Below are 18,121 nucleotides of genomic sequence, written 5' to 3'. Positions count from 1 at the left end.
ATTTCAAGTTACATGAACAACTAATACCTCAAGTTCTTTCATGAAAATAATTGTCTACAATCTCATATTTGAATACAGATGGTGTTTTACAGATGAGACTGTATAATTTATTTTAAGAGGGATTCTAATGACAGCTCGCAGACAACTATTGTACTGTAAATATTTTTCTATTCATTCATGATTAATAGAAGATGATTTGATAGACACCTAACCATTATCTAACTATTGCTTAACAAGACTTTAACCGATTATATACGCAGATGCTTTTCAACAATACGACAGAAATGACATTGACGAAGAAAAGGAATCCTTATGATATCCTTGAGACGCACGTAATTTCGTTTATATTTGATTGTCCTTAAAGCATATATTTGTATATAAATGGTTTGTGGATGACACCTATTGCGTAAGAATTTAATTGCTATCTTTAATAATTTGTCACTTTCAAGGTTCTTTACAAATTATGGGGATATATATGTATAGATGATTTATTATATTACAAACAAATACAGTAGAAACCTTTCAAGTGTTATCTGTTTCTTGCGACTGACACATTTCAATTTCGGTGCTAATAAAAACCATATGTTATACATTTGACATTACTAAAGTAATACCAGTTCAATTCCGGTGACATTAGATTTTCATGTGCAATTTAAAATATTAAAGAGATCTGGATTAAGCATTGACACATCCAAAAAACTTTACGCGTGAATGATATCTTGTGTAAATAATTTTGTATGACCTATAGTTTTTTAAACTCATACTACAATCATATCATTGATATGTGTTGTTAATAAACGCAATTGAAAAAAGACGTCATCTTATTATCTACTATGGCTTGCTTCATGAAGCTTTTTTTTTAACATTTACGTATCTAAATGCACAATGAAATAATACAAAAAAGTTCAAAACAATAAGAAAGTCTACACTTGATAAAAATGATATTATGCAAAAATCAAAATATAAATCGGATTATGGAAAAAGCAGACCAAGCATGCTAAAAACTAAACGTAACGAGTCTGCAGAAGGTTAATTTTGAAATTGCCACAAAATTTATCCGGTTACTACCGTTATCATTTTTGAAATTAGACACTGATATTGTTTTTTTACAGTTTTTTCATACATTTAGAGTACTTGTAAACAACATAATAACCTTGACAAAAAAAACAACACTACTTTATGTTATTCGGCACCTCAGACCTTATTGACGAGTCAACTTCAAGACATACATCGTAATTTGTCTATCACACAATGTAGTAGTAACTCTAATCATAGAAGTAGTATATCTCAATATAATACTTTCATGGTCTAATAGACCACTAAACAAAGCACTGGTTTAGTGGTAGAAGTACCAGTTGTGATTTGACTAATAGGAATTAAACGAGAAGCTGTTGTTCTGATAAGTGTTTAGTGGGAGCTGCTATGGTACAATCTTTACAAAATCATTAAAGACCATACATAGTAAATGTAATTTAATATTACGTATTAAAATTCAATTTGCACAGGGATATTTAATAGGCATTTATAAAGATATGTAAATATATATTTATTTCATATTACGTAACGTATGTTTGTGATAATTACAGCTATCAAACGCCTACTGCGTCATTCTGCAAAATTTCCCACAATCAAATAAAGTTTTTTTCCATATTGCATACTGTGAAGCACATCATTTTGAATTGTCCAGATGCACATTTTAGTATTAACAAACGTTCATGTTAACGGCTGAAACTAATATAGCGAATGATACAACGTATTTTGTTCATCAAAGGTCATAACCTGCCGTGCCATATACATGTAAATGTATGTAAATCTTATGTTTACACGACCAACCATATACTTTTTAAGTTTGTTTTAGTAACTTTGAAGGACAACATACTATCTTCTGCACAATATAAAAATGTACTATTTGTATTGAGATGCTCAATTTACAAGTTCTTTAATGGATACGTTATAAGTCTCCTTGTATAAAAAAACTAGACTAAATGCATATGTACACATAATGTGTTTGAAAAACTATTCCTGGGTACGATGCAACTCATTAAAAACAAACCTGGAAGAAGGTACCCATCGTATGTGTGTTTTATCGCGTGATCGAAAAATTCTATGGTATCATCTCAAAATGTTCATAGTCAAAATTATTTTAAAAACTAATCAAAGATATCAGGCGTATAATTTGGTAAGACAGACGTGCGTTTCGTCAACACAAGACACATCAAATGTTTAATGTATGGTCTGTTAATCATTTTTTTCTTTAAATCTAAGCAGTAAAACAATCTACGAGATAGTGTAAAAAGTAAAATAACAAAAATACCGAACTCCAATGAAAATTCAAAACGGAAAGTCCTTTATCAAATGGCAAACTCAAAAGTTCAAACACATCACACCAATAGAAAACAGCTGTCATATTTCTGATTTGGTACAGATTATGTAGAAAATGGTGGATTAAACCTGATTTTATAGCTAGCTAAACCTCTCACTTGTAAATGACTATGTCCCGGCGCATTCGAAACAAGCTACACTTACCCATTCAGTTCTTGTTTTAAGGGAATTTGAGTTGTCCTTGGCTTTATTCCAAGGTACTTTTCGTTCGTTGGAGGAATGGTTAGTATTGAATTTCGTACCAATTTGTTCCTAACTCACATTAAATGTGATATGAAAGAAGTTTTTTGATGAAAGATTTTTAGCCGATAGATTTGCATTCCTGTCACATAGCTGAGGCTACGTTCATGGTCCAAATCAAAAGTTTCATGAAAGAAGAAACATTCCTCAATATTTTTTAAGTCATCATATCTTAACATTTGAATTATATAGGTACGACTTATGTAGACGAAATGCGCATCTGGCGTCCTCGAAAATAACCCTTCCGGAGAACCTGAGTTTTTAGGTGGTGTTCATGTTGCTCAGTCTTTAGTCTTCTTTGTTGTGTTTTGCGTACTGTTTGTTTTTCGTCGTTTTTTGTTTTTTTTTTCATGGCATTGTCAGTTTATTTTCAAGTTTTGAGTTTGAATATCCCTTTGGTATCTTTCGCCTCTCTTTTATTAGCCTGGTATATTTGATGAGTTTTTTTTTTATCCTTTTCAAACACAATTAACGGCTTATATTTTACATGAGATATAAATAATAGTTTACCCTCTATAACTCTTGGTCAGATGCTTGCCTAGTCTCACACAGATTTTCATTACTGTACTCTTACTTCAAACTTACATCAAATGCAAATAAAAGAATTGATATGTATGATCCATTATTCTAATCTAGCTATTCGTGATATATCATCTGTCTCGCAACGCAATTGAAATCAGGAAAACATCACTTATAACAAGTAAGAATATGTCATCTTAATAGTAAGTGTGCCTAAGGATTAAATAAAGTGGTTATAACTTTTAACAATTTGAACTATATAGTCTAAGTTATACGTAGTAATAATGATATACAACTTATACGTATCATTACTGTTGTGTTTTGCTAATGGAAGTGTCATGAATTAATTAATGCTATTCTTTTTTGTAATGGTTGCGTTATGGAAAATCCATAAATTTGCCATTAATTGAATATCATAAACAATGCTTAAAAATTATGAATATTGAATACTATCATTAAATGGACAGAAATGGACTAACGATGGTATTTTATGTACAATTTAAACAGGTTATATAGTAAAGAAATACCAGATTCCCTATCTTCAATAACAAAATTTCAATGGAGTAACTAGTGTTTAATTGATCTAAAATATAGAACTGGAACTCAGTTTTTAAAGATTTTTTCAAACCGATGAATGTGACAGGAACATATCATTCATGTCACGGAAAGAAGTGTAATATTATTAACTCATGATAAAAAAAATCCCTTATTTTAAAATAACTTGCATTCGAGGAAAAGACATTTGCTATATTCATATTTTTTGCGTTGAACATTTTAGTGTTTTTGTACATTTGCCTTGCAGCTTTCGTTCATGTGTGAGAATTCAGCATGCCGAATAAAGATCATTTTGAAAGGACTTTTCAACCGCATAATCAAATAAAGTGTTGATTATCCTGTGTCTGTTTCCAACGTCTGAATTATACAACATCTAGCTTTGGTAACCTTAATAATCAAATCATGATGTTAGCCGCTGTCCGCCTGAAACAGGATTTAATGAACACTTCCTTTGAGTTAAGATAAGACGTTTTTCTTTCTTTGGTAATCATTAAGTGTTGTGATGAAGAGACTGTTTTCACTCAATCCAATCATTTGTAAATCGTTAAGTTCTAATTTAGAATCCTTGGCCATCTGGTGCTGGAGGCACTGAACAAATACTTTAATAATCGAACAGCAAGGAAGCATTGCAAATTGTATGAAACTTACATTTTATAAGAAATATTGCTTCCCTTTATCTTTACACAAGATATAATATGAATAGATAGTCAGATAATGCTAATGAAAAAAAAAAAGTCAAATATGTCTTTATGTTGTCAATCAAAATAAAATAAAAGGGGGAAAGTATTAAACAATTACTGAAAAATAAAGAAATTCTTGAGAAAAAAGATATGCTATTATTTTTCCAATTTCATTCATTAAAAGTGTAGGTAATTGGAATTGTTTTTTGAATTCAAAATAAAAACGAATTAGTCACGTCGATTAGCGCAAAAGCTGTATATTTATGAAAATTTATGTAGAGTTTTTAAATGTCTTTTCGTGTGTCTGTCATTTAAGTTTAACTTGTTATATAAGCGTATAGGATTAAGAAGACCATCAGTCTCTATTTTGTATGAAGACAGCTATTTTCGCAATAAATCGTGTTCTTTCAAGTCAGATTTATTTCATATCGAGACAATTTATAATCCTTAAAACCATTAACTAAAGCAAATCTATCAAAATGAAGCACTTTGATTGGTTACCAGTAATTCAAAAATCGAACCTATAAACTGTCGAACTTAATTAAATATTGTTGCATATTCTTTGCACATTTTCCACCAGGGAAATCTACTAAGCTTTCATTTCTTGCATCGAAGATTGTCAATGAAATGGTTATAAACTTTCGCCCGTTTGATCGACATTTTGATTACAGTAATTGAACCTTTGATGCAGTGCAACACTTCCTGACATCTGGCAGTACGAAAGCAATGGCTAGAATAAATTTTAATCTATCGCACTACAACCTTTGTCATGGTGTATTCACACTGCGTATTGACAATATGGAGATTAATGCAAGGTCAGTTATAGATTTTTGATGTACTGTATGATACTCTTTGCAGATTTACCTAAAATCGTTTTACTTTCATGTAGTTCATCATGTATGACTTCCTGTTGCACGCGAATATCGCGACACACATATCATAGTCTAGTGATAGCAGGCATATATCAACGCTGGGGGTCTGTATGACAGCTAGTTACAGGAGGAACATGGAAGAAATAGTGCTAGTAGATATTGTTAGATACACTGGGGGAAATCAAGTTGAAGTGTTGATATTAGAAATGCCAAAATCGTTAAAAACATAGAAAATATGGCCAGATCCGATTAAAACACACCTGTGTGGGCACAATTTAACTCATACTAAAGAACAATATATCAAAAGCATGTTGGCACAAGAAAACAAGATCCTCGGCAATGATTGCAAAACACATGTACAACTTCAAAGAAAGCTAATCTGATGAGGTAAAAAATTGAAAACATCACTAAATTTGATAGAATGGTGCCAACACCAATGGTTTCACAAAAGTTACTATAGAAACAAATAAATGATATTCACATAAATCATTATAAAAAAAAACAATCATGCATAAAAATCAATAGAAGGAAAGAAACAGAATATAAACAACAAATGCCGAACAAAACATATCGATTTGTACTAATCTTATAATTTGGATTGGAAGTTTTCCCCCAAAATCAAATAAGAAAAACACTAGAAAGCCTTCCTCTGTCAACAATCAAATAAATAGTTATATTAATTTATTTAGTAAAGTTTTGGCTTGAAAGAAAACCGATTACGATTTTCGTAAGACTAGTGCATATTTCCATCACCATAAAAAAAACTGTTCCAGACAATAGCTCATTATCTGTTCCAATTGAAGGAAATCAAAAAGTATTGGATATTTTAGTGAAGTCATGAGTGTCCATTTATTGTGAATTTTGATGAAGGAAATCATCAATAAAATACTTTTATCTAATGCCTTTCCTGATTGTTTATTAGTGATTATAGGAAAAGGATTTTATTGTAAATGGAAAATAATTGTAAGGTTATGGAAATTTGTTTTGGATTGTTACAATACTTATTGACTGAGACAAAACACATTTGACTTACAAATGTTATTCTACAAACAAATGATGGAAATGCATTTTGATTAACGAAAAACAAGAAGAAGACATCGTGCTTCCTTTATCACATTATTTCGCGTGACTAACGTCAGAAAGGTTTTTTTCTCAACAAGGCACGGCGATAGACTTAAATTATTGAAATGGAAGCATTAGGAGTGAAAGTGTACTATCTTAATGAAAGTAGGTTTAGTAGGTGGTAAGTAAACGTCGCCATGATCATCAACAAAGACATGTAAAAAGGGACAGGACAAAGGAAGAAGAATAAAATTTTTAAATTAAATATTTCAAAAAATGGTCCAGCCTTATGAGCTTGTTTTATGATTCTAAGATATTATTAAGTTTGGAAAGACTTCAACATATGATGAGTATTAGGATTATAATTCATAAACAGAGTGAGATATAAAAATGAAAACAACACTTTATACTTTTTAAGCGCCTGAAGCGCTTTTCTGGATTTACCTTCATCAAGAACGCTCAACGCCGGATATTTGAATACCAAAGATGTATAAGAACCGAAACATTTGAAGAGCTATATGACCAAAAAGGACCTTAAGATATTAGCCAAATCCATCTAAGGTCGAGTTGCCAGAGGGAGTTAAAAGTTGATGGGGTTCGTGTTTCTCAATCTTAGGTTTTCTTTGTGTTTTGTAAACTGTTGTTTGTCTTTTTTTTGTTGTCATGGTATTGTCATTTATTTACGACTCATGAGGTTGAATGTCCCTTTGGTATCTTTCGCCTCTCTTTTAGTTTCTAAATAAAATGACCACGAACTTAGTTCTACTATATTACTAAACTAAACTTTATCCGAACTGGAAACCAGAAAGTACAACTTCGACCGGTGGGAATTTATATTAGAACGGTTCGGCATGTTTTTGTGTTGATCATGGTAAATTGAATAGACGCTTGGTCACCTGATGCCAATTAAAAGGGAGGGCAAGAATCGTTATGTATAGTCCTTTGGGAAATACACAGGTGTGCAAAATAGATATACGATAATAAAGATGGTATAAGAGTGGGTCTTTAAATGATAACTTAAAAAAAGTAAAGAGAAAACAAAAATAGGAGTCAAATACATTGCTTGCTACTTCTGTAAGGTACTATCATCTTTTCTTTTTCTTTATCTAAATAGTAGTGTGAACATGATATTGTGTATTTATGAAGGAATAAAATCCTCAAATGTTACATTACTTCCTAACAAGCTTAATTTCAAATTACAATGACACTGTCGTCTTAACAGATGGTCAGATGGGTACATTGTGTAAACAGAGGACAAAATGTAATGATAAAGTGGAGATCCAAATATGCAAACGTAACAATAGACAGATTACATGGACTGACTATATAATGATAGTAACAGAGAATCTGCTTTCAAGTGTTGATTTAATGGGATTACTCTAATAGGGTGCATTGAATGACCACCCTCCAAAGGTATGCACACATTTCTGAACACCAACAGGTTTAAACCTTTTGTATTTTACAAATTATTATCTCGACTCTACAAAATTTGACAATAGACCATCGGCGATTGCTTTTCAGATCGCCCAGAAGGTCAAAAGGTGAGTGTTTATTGCATCATGTGTATTTTCGATATGGAGGAAGAAGAAACATATCTGCGTTTTTTTTTACAAAATGCCCACCTTGTTATTTTGTCTTATATTTCATTAGTAAATGACGAATGTTCATGGGTGTTTCAAGGGTCAGGAATGTTTTCATTGTTAAATAAAATGTGCTATTGGTGTATTCTTTTCGGTACTTATTGCTTTCAAATTCACTATTCATAATCTATTTTCTGTATGTAAATAAAATTATCTTAATGATTAATCTTTTTATTGCACAATGCACGCAACGTATTGTTGATAATCTGTTTCGGTGGTCCCTTTAAAAGATGAGATTCTTCATGATAAATGTAAATCAAGAACAATTAGACTGATGGAGCCGTTTGAATAGGGTAAACTGAAAGGGAGGTAGAAATAATAATAATAATTGGTTAAATTCCAGAGTATTTAAGAAAGCAAGGGGAGAAATAAATGTCTGTCTAAAGCACTGCCGAAAATGGATTTATTTTAAATGTATTTAAATGACAGATTTAGTCAGTTGTTAGATTTTGTACTATGAGATGTTTTATATTTTCTAGAGGAGATATTAAAGGATTTACGATGAAGACTATCATAATGTCGGCTATTCTCATTTAAACTTTCGAAATTTTTATATTAAAATGTTTATTTCAGAACAAAACCTGTTTTTTTTATATTTCAGCAATAATTATGCTAATATTTAATATATTATCATATTATTCATGTAGATTTCTTTGTAAAATAAAAATGCAATATTTGCTGATATCTTCGTTAATATAGCATTTCCGATCAGTTATATACTTTCTCCTTAAAGTTTCGTACTCACTAGAGTAAATTCCGAACGAAAAAGATAATTGCATGCAAGCAAACGAGGGTGATTGTTTTAATATTGAGGAATATAAGTCGGAACGAATTACGTCTCCCAGTGTTTCTTAATTCGACCACTTGAACCTGTTAGGTATTGGTATAACTCTCTGATCAACCTATTAGATGGTGGCAGATTAAACCTTTTAAGAAAATCAATGGTGTTAGTAGATCACACTATTTGAAAAAACCTCTAAGATGCATGTCGATACAAATAACCCATCGAAGAACCTCTTAGCTGCACTTAGATGAAACAGTTAGAAGAACGTCTCCAATCCTTTAAAGTACCTCCCAGGTGTAGGTAGATCTACCTGTGAATGATGATGTTTTACCACCATGGAATCATGAGGTCACATCTAGAAGTCACATTCCAGACGATTGATCTCCGTGATAATATATGTTTTTACATTGTTGTAATACACCGATAGTCTTGTGATAAGTATCGCAGTTACTGTGGGTATTACACTATAAAATGTTCCCGATGACATAATTGATACCAGTAGATATCATAAAGATCAATGATTGGCAAATTTTATATAAAGGTTATACAGGAAGAATCCAATATGTAAAGTAAAAAAAAAACAAATGAAATCAATCTTTGGTCCTGGTGGTTTTGTTATATAAAATCCTAAAAACTATTTTTACTCTTTGACATTTTATTGAATTTCTAAGATTTCAATATAAAAATAAGAAGATGTGGTATGATTGCTAATGAGACAACTCTACCCCAGAGACCAACTTAGGTAGATGTGAGTAATTATAAGAATAGGAAACATGAATCGAGTCCTTGCTGCCATCAACTTATATATATATATATATATGAGAAATATCAACGAGTTACGAATTTGATTGGAGAATGACGAATCAAAAATATGTATTACTATAATGACTGTATGTGTACTTTCTCTTTATATAAAGATGTTGTCGTTTGTTTTAATGATAGGTTCGCGAAGACATCACAGATACCTGTAAATATTGAAAGATCAAATGATTCTTAAATGTTGTGAATGTTATCCAAAACGAGTCAGATATTATATTACATATAAGGACTTGAAATCTGTACTTTTTGCTCATCAAAGAAACTAAACATAGTTTTTTTTCTCGCTCTTGTAATGCAATGTAAGATGGTTTCGATAGACATAATCGATATACGGAAACTGAGTCGCTCACTTTAATGATTTAGGATTGAAGCTTATTTTCAAACTTGAGTAGGCAGATCAAGGAGGGTGGTAAAGGGTTATTTTCGTGCAACGTGATCGCCGTTTTTTATTTCACGTTCAACGTGTTTTTACTTTTTTATTTGACGTTCAGTCGTGCAAGACAGGTGCCTCGTTCAACGTGTTCTGCTTATTTAATTTTACGTGCATCGTGATTTTCAAATGCTTATTTTGCGTGCTCGGTATTTTTCAAATAAAATTCAATTACTTGGCAGGGATCGTCAAGAAATACTTTTTTAAAAGCCGTAAATCATTTATATCATAAATGTGTATACTAAATCGGGAATAACAAGTAAAACAGAGAGTTTATATATACAAGAAGGCAGTGACTCAGTCACAAAAGGTTCACATCAAAGTCTTTATTTTTCGTGCAACGTCCATGACAGAAATTATTTCACGTTCAACGTGAAATTATGTCTTATTTCACGTTTTTTCCGTGCAAGCACCCCCTCCCCCTTTACCACCCTCATCAAGATACTACCATTTGTGCTTTGATGACACAGAAACGACGATTTTACGTGATCCTGATAAACCGATTTATAGTTAATTTGATTTTGGAAGTCACCGTAGAATATAGACAGAGATTAAATAAATAAATAAATGAAAATATTATCTCATGAGCTTAAAGTAACAATGTCATTGCAGATGATTCGAAAGCTCATATATAGGAAATTGATTTAATATAATACTACGTAACCTTTTCTGTTTTAAGATTATTTGCTGACAAAACAGTTATCTGATTACTAACAAGGAACATTATGTAAATAGTACATAGCTGAGAGGTATTAGAGAGCAGATTGTTACCCCGAGAAAACATCATTATCAAAATATTAGATATGAGATAAAGTATATAAGATATCTTATAAACTATATAAGATATCTTATAAACTATATAAGATATCTTATAAACTATATCAGATAGCTTATAAACTAAAAAGTTTATTAGAGATCTTGAAGTAAGAATAACTAGTAAAACGGCTTGCCATAGATGTTACCTAACTGTTTGGAGTTCCCACTGACGAGTCTCATGTAGAAGAAACTCGCGTTTGGAAAACTTAAATTTTAAGCCCCGTCACTTTGATGACTTTTTTACTCGCTGTCGCCTCAGAAACAGTGGCTCACGTACCTCGACAAAATACCTGTCAATGTATCTCAGGCAATATGAATCTTTGTCAAAAGTACTTTATAGTTATTTATTTCAAACCAGGACATAGCGAATTGTAATGAGATAACGAACTTTCGACAGTATTTTTTTTTTAGAAAATGAGTACAAGTTTTTGTTTCACTGTTACATTTAGAGCAAGAGCTTTTACCATTAAAGAACACTTGTTTTTAAACCAATTTTGGCTTTTTAATTTTTTTATGATTCTTTTTTTATATAAGTTTGATTTATCATGGTCATGTTATATTCTCTTTTGTTTTGCTTCTTCTTGGAAGGTCTTGACATTTTGAGACGGCATTTATAGAGGCGGTTATCACAAGTGGAGCTGGAAAAACGGACCTTCTGCAAAGAATCCAGTTTAAGGTGGAGTTTTTGTTGCTCAATCTTTAGTTTTCTGTGTAGTGTTTTCGGGACTTTTCGTTGTTTTTCTTTGATAATCGTGTCGTCTGTTCTTATTCGACTTATGATTTTTTATTTTTTATTGGTACCCCACCCCCTCCCTTTTTCTGACAATTCACAAAAAAGTTACTTTGTTGTAAGTCATGAACCCATGACTTTTCTCTTGTATGTTGTAAAATTCGTGACAGTTTGATACTGTTTAAGACATCAATTTCATCCAGATCAATATATATATATATATATTCATAACAATCAAATAGGTGCAATATTAATGGTACAATTGTTATTGGATCATTTTGAGATGCCAATATCAATACAGTTATAATTGAACCTATTAAAACATAAAACATATTTAATGGAAAATTTATATATTTAACACATCTATGATTATTTTTGTGTATAGAGATCTAACAACGTACTTTAAATTGCAGTTTTACATGGTATTAAACATGAATAAAGACATCACATTTGTAATTTGCCTTTTTACCTTACCAAAAAGTTATGGCGGTTCTCTCAAGCAATTATCACTTGTAATAAGTTTATGTATGTTTAAATTTGATATAAACACGTAGTTATACTCTTGTTTGTTATTCTTTGGTGTAAATGGGTTGCTGTTTCATTATATATACCCCATCCAAGTCTCCTTTTATATTCTTACCAACTTAAACGAACAAATTTGATCCATTCACATATACAATTGTCTCTCCGAAGTTAGGAACTTCACAATTGGTTATATTTAGTTATACATAAAGGTGTTTGTCCTTTAGGGTGGTTTTTAATATTCTTCGACACCCCCCCTCCCTTCCCCTTTCCCCGCAAAAAAGATGACTAGGGAATAGCAATATGGTCACTTGTGTTCTCCTTCCGACCGGCAGTAAAACCCACACCAAAGTTGGACATCCGTTTGGCTGAGCGGGATGTATAAATACGCAGCCACGTCCGGTCAGAATAGGCAAGTAAAATCCGATGCCTCGTGTAGAGAGAGTGCCACACTCCCTGCACGATTAGAACCCTTGAAAAAACTCTTTGATAGGTCTTTAAGCGGCCTGTTGCAAGGTGACATTTCTGTCTCTATCCAATGTACCCTCATTTTCCAGTAATAGTCCAAATTTCCCGTCCTTCATCCCGGACGACACCTTTTACAGGTCCTGGCTATTTTTTTTATTTTTTTTTATTTTTCTGTTCTCGTACTCAACATGCATGCAATATTTACCACTGGTAGTTAATCCAACAACAATCAATCAATCATAAGATTCACTCGGGGCAATTCATAGCTTAACATACTTAGTATTGTATTTTCCTTATCAATTGTTGAAGACCGAGTATGAGGGTCTGGATGGGGTCGTTCATTTCTGTATTCTTTAAAGTTTTAGGCCATTTTTCTATATTCTTTATACTTTTTGCCCATTTTTCTTTATTCTTTATATTTTTTGGTCTATTTTTCTCTATTCTTTTTATTCCCCCCACCCCCACCCCCCCACCCCACCCCCCATTATTCTCTATTTTGTAAACCCCCATCCGCACTCTCAAGAATGTTGACGCTAGAAATCTTTAAGGTTTTTGGTTGTCGTTGGGTTGCGTTATTGACCCATACACCACATCTTCTTTTACTTTTATATTAATATTTTCAAATAAGATATTGACAATCCCGATAAAATTTTTTAAGCATATATGAATTACAAGAGTCATCACGAGTTGGTTGACCTTTATGGAATATCTGTTTCACAGATGACAACGGATATGTTTCGATTGTCGTAACCACAATCCCGTCCTCTTTTCCTCAAATGTGACCTACTCAAATAGACTTATCACCGGGTTTGTACTAACATAAGCAAAACGATGGGTACCACCTGTGGAGCAGGGTCTGATTATCCTAGAGCACATGAGAGCCCCCTGGTTTTTGGTGGGGTTTCGTGTTGCTCAGTCTTTAGTTTTCTATGTTTCTATGTTGTGATTTGTATAATGTTGTTTGTCTTTCGGTCTTTTTCGCTTTTTTTTTTTGCCATTGCGTTGTTAGTTTATTTTCGACTGAAGAGTTGTCCCTTTTGATATCATTCGCCTCTGTTTTACAAAAGTATGCTACCTTACTTAATAACAATGAAATTGTGCAGATTGAATAATGTAGAAATCAGCTACTAATGGAATAAGCAATAAGCACTGCTCCGAAACACTGTAACGATGGATTGGAGTCAATATTAAATACGTGTCATCATACGGTATAACCCGTGGATTTTGTCTTGTAAACCCCTATTATGTAACATTTATCTTATAATGCTATTGTATAAAAGAAGCAATAGATCCATAAAGTACTTTTTGAAAAAACAAACAAATGAAATATTATATTCTGATAAATTTTACTCTGAATATGAGCTGCATAAAAAAACACGTATAACACTTACTGCCTTTGTAAGATGATAGTATTTAAAAGTCTGAATAAAAGAAGATGTGGAGCACAAGTCAATAAGATAGCAGTGATCTGGAAGGATTTTTTCTCTATGGGCCCAGGACCCCCCAAAAATAAATTCAATGGGCCATTTTTAGAATTAATGGGCCATGTTGTCAAATGAGTGGGCCATTCGTTTACAATAAAAACAAAAAATAAAAAAAGGGTATATTTCACTGTACTTACAAGTATGATTCTAATTAATATCATGAATATTGTTCCTGTGATTTTGTAATTTCAATTTCAATGAAAATACAATAACTTCTTCCAAACCGGGCAATATTTACGATAACCTTTATTTACAATGTTAAAACTGGTACTGTTCCCTTGTTCATGTTCATGGTTTTTTTTTTTACATTAAATTTGGGTCTACGTCGATACCATACTTATTCCAGACGTTCCGTATTAGAGGAAGTTTCTGGCATTTCCTCTGCACTTGTATTATTATTACTTCATCACGATGACAAGAATAACAGTAGAGAGCAACGTTAATTGATAAGACACAACAACAATTCGCAGAAGGCATGTTTACAAAATGTCAAAACGAGCCAAAGACCAAAAAAAAAAAGACAAGGATAGTTAAGCCCCTTTTATGGAGACAAATAATATGCTATTCATAAAAAGGCTTTTGGGTTTTTCAATCGAAATAATAGTAAGCTTACTTAAAAGATTATAATAAGAGAAGAATTCTCGCCTGTACTAGCCAATTTTCACAAATTTAAAGTTGTTTATAAAAAATTATATCATGAATGATGGTTAATTACGTTTTTGGGGTAATCAGTCATACCGCATGTTGCTATTATTACCATAGGAAAACACCCGAGACGTCCCAAAAATATATAGGTACTCCTATCATTGGAGTAAACACTACACAGTTGTGTACTCACACATGGCGGCACGAAATACTATCGGAAATCCATTTGACGATATCTCAACGTTTCAAAACGAAGTGAAAAATATCATGCGCCACGCGGGCGCTTACAATTGTCACTCTATGCGCCATTTCTGGTCGATAAGCGCAATTGGCGCAAGGCGCACGTCCTTCCCGATCACTGCAGATAGCATCCATACAGCACAAAAAACTAGAGAAGACTCGAAGGAGATGTTGTGTACAAGTCAACATGACAGCATCCATACAGCACAAAAAACTAGAGAAGACTCGAAGGAGATGTTGTGTACAAGTCAACATGACAGCATCCAAACAGCACAAAATAACAAGGGAAGACTCGAAGGGGATGTGGCGTACAAGTCAACATGACAGCATCCAAACAGCACAAAATAACAAGGGAAGACTCGAAGGAGATGTGGCGTACAAGTCAACATGACAGCATCCAAACAGCACAAAATAACAAGGGAAGACTCGAAGGAGATGTGGTGTACAAGTCAACAATACAGCATCCAAACAGACCAAAAAAACTAGAGAAGACTCGAAGGAGTTGTGGGGGTATAAGTCACTGATAAGACAGCAAAAACTATCCTATATATAAAAGACAATATAATTATCATCGTACGCTGAAGAATCTTTTCTTATCGTATGTTAACTATTTGCAAAGTATTTCATTGACAATTTTGCTGTTGACGCCATATACTCGTTAACAAAACAATAATCTACCATTAACCCGTGCATGTTCTATTCAATGTTATTGATAAATCTTTCTCCGAATGATTGATGGGTAACAGGACAGAATGTCTGAATAATCAAGAAACTGTCAAATCCGGACTAAGAGCCCATGTAAATTAAATCTGGAGACAATCGGAAATTCAATAAATTGAAAAGAGTCAAAACAATTTGTCAAGGTCACCAACGTTTGAAATTGCATATTCAATCATATTCAGACGACCGTCTATAACAGCCTTAAATAATGAACAAAACCAGAATTCTTTCATTCATATGTAAATACGTATATACAACACCAGTGGTAATATTCAAAATATTATACTTTTCAATATATAATTTGCATTGCAATGTAGTAAAACAACTTGTCATGGTCACTAACTGTTGAAGTTGCATACATATTCAGACCGCCTTCAACAGCCTTAAATAACGAACAAAACCAGAATTCATAGAACAAAATATTATACTTTTCAATATGAAATTTGCATTGCAATATAGTAAAAACAATTTGTCAAGGTCACTAACTTTTGAAGATGCATATACATTCAGACCGCCTTCAACAGCCTTAAATAACGAACAAAACCAGAATTCTTTAATTCATATGTGTAAATACGTAAAGCAACAGCAGTAATTTGCAAAATATTATACTTTTTAATATGAAATTTGAATGCTACAAAACATATTCCAGATTTCATTGGAAATAACTGCATGGTATACCCTTTGTCACTCAATTTACGTGGAAACAGATTATGCGGCTTTTGCATTCATTCGTTAAAGCGTAACTTTGATAATGTTTAAAAACTGCATTCAGCTGCAGTGAGTTGGTTCTTATTAGAAAATATGCATTGAAATGCACTGAAATGTATGAATTCACAATTATGTCATAATATATTAAAGACTATTTAGTTGATAAGATGCCAGACTTTACCAACTAAATATTAAAAGTGATTTACGGAGAAACATGGAAATAATAAGCTTTCTTAATCCCTTAAATGCATGCTGATTTATTTCAATATGCATCAATATCGTTTATAAATGATTTCAATATTGAAAAGACGTCCTGGTAGCACATAGGTGTAATTTATGTATAGAAGTTGTGTCTTCAGTTATTTGATTTATTTCGAGTAAGGTTCTCCCATTTAATCCTATTCAGATCTCACTTCTTAGCAGACATTATGCAATCAATCATGCAATGAACACCATTATCACTTCGTTAATTGTTTGAGATTGCTTTTAATGTGCTTTAACAGAAGTTTCAAAAATATAACCTTGCTTCACAAACACACACGCAGCTCTGTTTTTTTTTTACATTGGAATTAACTGCGTATTGTTAGAAATATATTTAATTAAGCGATTGATGGTGCGACAAATTAGATTAAAGTAAGCACGAAGACTTTTTATGATACTTTTTCATCACTTGAAACCAAATAAACGAAACATTTACTGCGCTCAAACAGACCTGTTATATTCACAGAAAATTCTACAAATCACTGTTTTAGATACAATCCATTAAATACTGAAAAATGAATTCATATAAAATTATAAATAACACCCTAAGTTTTTATTTTGCGACTGCAATTGTAGCACTCTGTGATATGGGTTAAAGAATTAAAAATACATATAAATGACTTGTTTATACACGCAAACAAACATGTTATGCCATTATATATAAGAGTTATTAAGTAGGCACACTATTTCCATGGTATTTGCTAGAGTAATACGATATGAAGCATGATGCATATATATATATATATGAAAACTTACCGTTAACAAAGTAATCCTTAGTAAGTATTCAACAATGTATTGAAAAAATGTCAACTATTTTTACTTCCGTCTATCTCTCACAGTAACAATATTGACAAAAATGCACTCTAACAAACTATAATAAATGTTTACATGAGCTAAAGTCCGTTGTCAACTATAGCCTCGGCTGTATTCTATAGTCAAAAAGCTTCAAAACAGTGACAAGTGGTCAAAAAGCTCAAGTTATTTCAATGAATGGAAAGAGGAGGTTTAAAATCATCCGTGTGCTGTGATTGGCGAAACATCCCCAATAGTTGTATAGATTTAATCCTTACAAGTAATAAATTCATTGTAATGGGTCTATGATCATCTTTACGCTTGATTAAGATGGTAGATATCATTATGATAATAAACGTGTAGAAGATGTCCATATAGTGTAAAATCTTTTCATAATTTAATCATCTGCTGCACGTAGACTTCTATCTACGTTTGCTTATATATCATACAACGGACAAAGACACAACGAAAAAGTTTTGACAAAAAAAGTAAGTTTTAAAAAGAAAATTCGAGAGTGAAGTGAGAAAAGAGGTCCAACGTTTTGAATTGAAAGTGTTAAAGTATTTCTAACCCTTAACAACTTGTTATTTAACGCGTTCTATTTCATTCCGCTAGTGATTGAAATATCTTTTCATTTTTCTGTAATTGTATGTAGCGATGATATACCCACTCCCGTGGATCGAGCTTATTCAAAACCTACATTTTAAAGTAATATCAATTTAAAGTTTTGGTATGATGCTGTGGTTTTATGA

General features: G+C 32.2%; 1 protein-coding gene across 1 annotated transcript in view; it reads right to left on the bottom strand.

The window, feature by feature from the left end:
* LOC127720411 (D-glucuronyl C5-epimerase-like) overlaps positions 1-17,648 on the bottom strand; it is a 95,192-nt gene extending 77,544 nt beyond the window's left edge. The window contains exon 1 of the mRNA XM_052226988.1: positions 17,334-17,648. The gene's annotated coding sequence lies outside the window, so the exon portion shown is untranslated. The remainder of the gene's footprint in view (positions 1-17,333) is intronic.
* Positions 17,649-18,121: the final 473 nt, after the last annotated feature.

This window comes from Mytilus californianus, unplaced genomic scaffold (assembly GCF_021869535.1).
Source record: "Mytilus californianus isolate M0D057914Y unplaced genomic scaffold, xbMytCali1.0.p SCAF_11, whole genome shotgun sequence".
In the NCBI taxonomy this organism is placed as follows: domain Eukaryota; kingdom Metazoa; phylum Mollusca; class Bivalvia; order Mytilida; family Mytilidae; genus Mytilus; species Mytilus californianus.
The sequence above is the reverse complement of the archived record's forward strand: the minus strand, read 5'-3'. Positions and strand labels throughout refer to the sequence as shown.